Genomic DNA, 6309 nt, shown 5'->3' on the forward strand with positions numbered 1-6309 from the left:
CCTCGCTCATCCGGGGGAGAATTTCAGAGGGTGGGGGTAGTTATCTCCCTGTTGTGAGGTGCCCCACAAGCCTGGGCATTTTCACTAGCACCTACCGCACCAGAACGTATGACTGTGGATGCGTCTTTTGAGGCCTTGGGCCGTATCTATGATGAGCCTGATAGAGTACGACTGGCGGAGGACATGGTGATGAGCGCATGTCAGTGTCGGCACTCTGCAGAGTGGTATTGTTCTGAGTTTCGGCGGTGGGCAGCGGAAGTCACCTGGGACGATGCGGCTCTCCGCGGTCTATTCCGTAGGGGCTTAGCAGAACGCCTTCAGGACGCCCTAGCCCTGCATCCGCCTCCTGATACCCTGGAAGATGCCATGACACAGGCAGTTCGGATGGATCGACGGTTAAGGGCCTGAGGGGTGATGCACTCCGAGTCTCCTCTGTTCGCTGGGAGCAAGGAAATTGGGGCTAGTGCGATACCCATGGAGATTGGTGCCACATCCATCAAAGAGAAAGAGAGGAGACGCCGGCAGGGATAAACAGCTGTGCTTTTATTGTGGAGAAGCAGGACATTGGAGGAGAGACTGTCCGTCCTGTCCCTCGTCTTCCCAGCCGGCGGGAAACTTCTAGGTCTGGGTAGTGATCGAGGAGGCTGCCCAGACCCGCAGGTACCTTTTTCCTCATGCCCCAAGCTGTTGCTTGATGTTGAACTGCTGGTAGACAAATGTCGTTTTTTTTCCACAGCTTTGGTGGACTGCGGTTCCTCTCTAAACCTGGCCAGTGCCAGCACCGTCTCCAGGGCCAAGATAGGGACAGTCAGGTTAGAGACCCCATTGAAAATCGTGGCAATTGACTCCTCCCCTCTCACCCATTCGGGGATTCGTTATGCCACCAATACCTTTGTGTTACAGGTTGGCTCCTCCCATGCTGAGGAGATGAAATGTTTCATTATGGATAATCTACCTGAAGGGTTGGTGTTGGGTATGCTGTGGCTTCAGCGGCACAACCCGGTAATTGACTGGGAGAGGAGGGTAATTGTTAAATGGGGTCTGAAATGTGATGACTGTTCCTATAAAGCTGTGTGTTGTGTTTCCCCTTCAAATCCTGTTTTGGAGTTTTCTGTGTGTCTGGAGGGCATTCCGGATTGCTTAAAAGACTTCGTGGACGTGTTCTCCGAAAGCGAGGCCGAGGCATTACCCCCACATGGGCCTTTTGATTGCAACATTGATTTAGTCTCAGGGGCCAAATTACCCAAAGCCCGTCTGTTTAATTTATCTGGGCCTGAACGTTTGGCAATGAAAGAGTATATAAAGGAAAGTCTCCGGAAAGGGCATATCAGACCTTCGGTCTCTCTAGTAGCAGCGGGGTTCTTTTTTGTTAAAAAGAAAGATGGTGGCCTACGTCCCTGCCTCGACTTTCGGGAACTCAATAAAATCACTGTTAAAAATGCATATCCCTTACCGTTGTTTCCCGATCTGTGCAATCAGCTCTCGGGAGCAAAATGGTTCTCCAAACTAGACCTTAGGGGGGCTTATAATCTTATTAGGATTAAAGAGGGGGATGAATGGAAAACGGCATTTCTTACTACTGAAGGATTGTTTGAGAATCTTGTGATGCCATTCGGTCTCGCCAACGCACCAGAAGTTTTTCAGAATCTTATTAATGTGATTTTTGCGGACCTGATTGGCCGCTTTATTGTCATTTATTTAGACGATATCTTGGTTTTCTCCACAGACGAGCAGTCTCACCTATCTCATGTTAAGATTGTTCTCCAGAGACTCAGGGAGAACCAATTGTTTGTTAAATTAGAAAAGTGTACCTTTTTTGTGCAGGAGCTAATTTTTCTAGGGCTGATCATTTCTCCACAGGGGTTTCGTATGGATCCCAAGAAGGTGCAGGCCATTGCAGATTGGGTCCAACCCCAGGACCTGAAGGGCCTGCAGCGTTTTCTAGGGTTCGCAAATTATTATCGAAGGTTTATCAAGGGTTTTTCTCAGATAGTGAACCCTCTTACAGATCTTACATGTAAGGGGGCCGATATAAAGAATTGGTCCCTTCCGGCCAATCAAGCTTTTGTGAATCTGAAGAATTGCTTTATGTCCGCGCCAGTTCTGGTGCAGCCTAATCCGTCTCAGCCATTTGTGGTAGAGGTAGATGCATCTGAGGTGGGGGTGGGGGCTGTTTTGTCTCAAGGATCGGCTACATTAACTAATCTCGGACCCTGTGCTTTTTTTTCCAAGAAGTTCTCTCCGGCAGAGAGAAATTATGATGTGGGGAACAGAGAGCTCTTGGCTATAAAACTAGCGTTTGAAGAATGGAGGCATTTTTTGGAGGGGGCAGAACATCCAATTACGGTTATCACTGACCATAAAAATTTGGAGTACATTAACACAGCAAAAAGGTTGACTCCCAGACAGGCTCGGTGGTCACTTATTTTTCCCGGTTCCAGTTCTCCATAACTTTCCGGCCTGGTTCTAAGAACGTGAAGGCGGACGCATTGTCACGAAGTTTCGAACCTCTTTCTGCCCCCGATCCTCCCTCGTCCATTCTTCAACCCGGGGTGGTAATAGCCGTGCTTTCGGCAAAGTTGGAGCGAGAGATTGTGGGGGCTCAATCTTTAGCTCCAAGGGCCAAACCGCCTAATAAATTGTTTGTACCACAGGTCTTACGGTCCAAGCTCTTACGAGAGTTTCACGATTCTAAGTTGGGGGCCCACCCAGGTATTGCGGCCACTTATGAGGCGGTAAAGAGAATGTTTTGGTGGCCATCAATGTGTTCAGAAATTAAGGGTTATGTCATGGCCTGTGGGGTGTGCGCCCGTTCTAAGAGCTCTCATTGCCGGCCGGCCGGGGAATTGGTACCACTGCCAATTCCAGAAAGACCATGGACCCATTTGTCCATGGATTTCATTACCAACCTCCCCCCCTCCAAGGGTAATACCGTCGTTTGGGTAGTAGTTGATAGGCTTTCAAAGATGGCACATTTCGTACCCAAGTCTAAACTACCGTCTGCTGAGGTCCTTTCTAAACACTTCCTTTCCCAAGTCATTCGTCTCCATGGGGTACCTATCAATATCGTGTCGGATAGGGGGGCACAATTTATAGCGAAATTTTGGCGAGCGTTCTGTAGGAAGTTGGGGATATCTTTGTGTTTTTCCTCAGCCTATCACCCGAAGAGTAATGGCCAAACGGAGCGCACCAACCAGTCTTTGGAACAAATCCTTCGATGTTTGACCTCAACACTGCAACACGACTGGTGTGATGCATTACCATTGGCGGAGTTCGCCTTTAATAACCGAATTAACCAGTCCACCGGTAGGTCACCTTTTTTATTAATCTTGGATTAAATCCTCATTTTGGTGAGTTCTCGCGGTTGGACTGAAATTGTCCAGGGGTAGAGTATTCGGTTAGGCAGATCAGTGGTTTATGGTCAAGGGTTCACGCAAGTATTGAAAAGGCTCAGGGAAGGTAAAAACGTTTTGCTGATAGAAAGAGGGGTCCGGGTCAGGACTTGCATTGTGGGGACAAGGTGTGGCTCTCAACACGGAATATAACGCTAAAATTGCCATCAGCAAAGTTGGGTCCCAAATTTATTGGTCCCTACGTCATAACGGAGGTGATTAACCCGGTAACTTATCGGCTACGTCTCCCATCCTCCCTGAAGGTGCACAACGTTTTTCATAGGTCCTTGCTTAAGCCGGTAGGTTCAGTAATGGAGGAATGTACTCCTCTACCACCGCCTATATCAGTGGACGGCCACATGGAGTTCAAGGGGCAAAAAATTGTGCAATCTCGATGGGTTCGTGGCTCTTTGCAGTACCTCGTCCATTGGAAAGGGTATGGTCCAGAGGATCGTTCCTGGGTACCAGCCAGATCAGTGCACGCAGATCGCCTGGTCAGGGCATATCAAGCTCGATACCCAGGAAGACCTGGGGGTCCGGAGGCCCCCCGTTGAGGGAGGGGTACTGTCATGGTATCTAGAGTTTTGGTCTGACAAGCGAAGGGTTAATATCATGGTATCTGGAATTTTGGTCTGACAAGTGAAGGGTTAATGGTTGGAGCCTCTCTTTGGTCTCAGGGAGGGTATTTATGGCCACAGGCGAGCAACCTTCCCTGTCGTTTATACTTCATACTTGAGTGTGTCCGACCCTGCCTTTGCTAAGTGCCTCTCGCCTGTTTCCGTGTTTGTCGTGTGTATGACCTGGTCTGGATTTTGTTTTTTGTCTCTTGGCTTCCTGAATTGGTACCGTCCTGCTCGACCCGTGTTCTGACCTTTGGCTCCCCTAGATTACTCTCTGACTTTCTGATTTTGTACTGTGCAGCCTGACCCGTGTCTGACCTCCTGCTTCCCTGACCATTCTTGCTCTGCCTGACTCTGTACCGCATTGATTCTCCTGTGTATGACTTCTGGATTGCCTGACTACGGCTACTGTATAAACCCCTGGCTCTCTGAGCCTTCTGCCTGTCACTTCAGCGTCCCTGCGATAAGCTCCGCCCCCTCTGACGTCACAGGTCACGTGGTGCTAGGTCCTGCAGCCTCTGAGTGCTTCTGCAAGCGCTCTGCCCCCTCCACAGGTCCTGCGACCTCCCAAGCTGTGCTCCTGCACTGGTCCCTCTGACAGCCCCGTGGTCTGAGTTCCTTCCCCAACGCCGGGACAGCTGACCAGTCACGCTACACTCCTGCAGATAAGGGTAAGCGTGATAGGATGCTGATAAAGTTAAATGTGCAATGCTAGGTGAGGACCAACTCACAGGCTCCATAGCAGCCACATGGTCTGGTCTGATACACCACTGCTTTGGGATTGTTTTTCAGCAACTGTAACTGGGTCTTTAGTCAAAGAAGAGGGAATTATGAACAGTTCCAAATATCAGTTGATTTGGCAACAAAACCTAAAAGTCTTGTGCTAAAAAGCTAAATAGAAAGATGAATTTCATATTTCAGCATGATAGTGTCCATAAGCATACCTCCAAATTAACAAAAAATTGCTTTGCCAGAACAAGATCGGAGTTGTAGAATGGCCCAGCCAGACCCCAGATCGGAATCCGATTAAAAATCTGTGGATGACCTGAAGAGGGCGCTGTACTCAGGAGATGCGCTCGCAATACCACAGATTTGGAGCACTAATGCAAAGAATTGTGGAGGAAAATTGCCAATTCTAGATGTGCCATGCTGATAGACAAAAAGACTTAACACAATCATAAATTCAAAGTGTATTAGAGTGAATTGTTTGTTTAAGGGTTTGTATATTTCTTCAACCACATTATTTTAGTTTTTTCTTTTTCCATCCGAAAAGATTTCAGCTTCTTTGGCAGTGGATTTGTACAGATTACAGATCACCTTAAAAGTACAAAAAAGTTCTAAAATGATTCTTCTTGCCATGATTTTTTTTTAACATGATAAAAACCTGGCATTTTAACACCCGGTGTGTAGACTTTTTATATCCACTATAAGTCTTATTTTACCTTATTTAATCTAAATAATTTTAGTTCTATAAACATAAGAGAAAAGAGACTGCAATCTGTTCATGGTAGTTTATTTCATGCCGGTGCCCTGCTGTTGATTTGATGACAGGTTATGAAGTTCTGAATTTCTTGTGTTCAACTTCACCAGTGGACTTGATCAGGAGAAAAGTGGTCATCGGTGACAGCAGTAACGGGTTGTTCTTGCTTCCGCTACATCCGTCTTCTGTAGTAATAACGGTCTCTACGTTTATGACCTAGGAGAAGCCAATGTATAAATATAAAGTTTCCCATTGCCACAAATTACACGTTGAGCATTATAATGGAGGTTATACGGTTATACTGTTTAGTGTTGGTTCAATAACATTTACCCATTTTATGGGGTCTGTGAGACCTTCTGGGATTGGATCTTCTGCCTTTCTTGTGAGAAGCCATGAAGTCTTGATGGTACAAGGCGGGTTGCTGATAACCTGTGGGCTGCAAGGAGAATCTCCTACACTCTGAGGCTATTATGACATAGAATGCTCTCTCATTGTCTAGTAGCTGTGAGGTCACACATTGGCTAGGACAAGTAAAAAGATTAACTATATATATATATATATATATATATATACACTCACTGGCCACTTTATTAGGTACACCTGTCCAACTGTGTGTTAAGACTTAATTTCTAATCAGCCAATCACATGGCGGCAACTCAGTGCATTTAGGCATGTAGACATGGTCAAGACAATCTCCTGCAGTTCAAACCGAGCATCAGTATGGGGAAGAAAGGTGATTTGAGTGCCTTTGAACGTGGCATGATTGTTGGTGCCAGAAGGGCTGGTCTGAGTATTTCAGAAACTGCTGATCTACTGG

At 47.0% G+C, this 6309-nt stretch overlaps 1 long non-coding RNA gene across 1 annotated transcript; it reads right to left on the minus strand.

Moving 5' to 3' along the window:
- Positions 1 to 5510: 5510 nt before the first annotated feature.
- Positions 5511 to 6056, minus strand: LOC141053747 (uncharacterized). The gene is made up of 2 exons (XR_012221262.1): positions 5823 to 6056; positions 5511 to 5708 (listed from the first exon to the last, which is right to left on the minus strand). It is a non-coding gene; the product is annotated as an uncharacterized lncRNA (long non-coding RNA).
- Between the last annotated feature and the right edge of the window lie 253 nt (positions 6057 to 6309).

Source organism: Dendrobates tinctorius, unplaced genomic scaffold (genome assembly GCF_039654945.1).
Source record: "Dendrobates tinctorius isolate UK_male_01 unplaced genomic scaffold, ASM3965494v1 ptg000171l, whole genome shotgun sequence".
Lineage (NCBI taxonomy): Eukaryota > Metazoa > Chordata > Amphibia > Anura > Dendrobatidae > Dendrobates > Dendrobates tinctorius.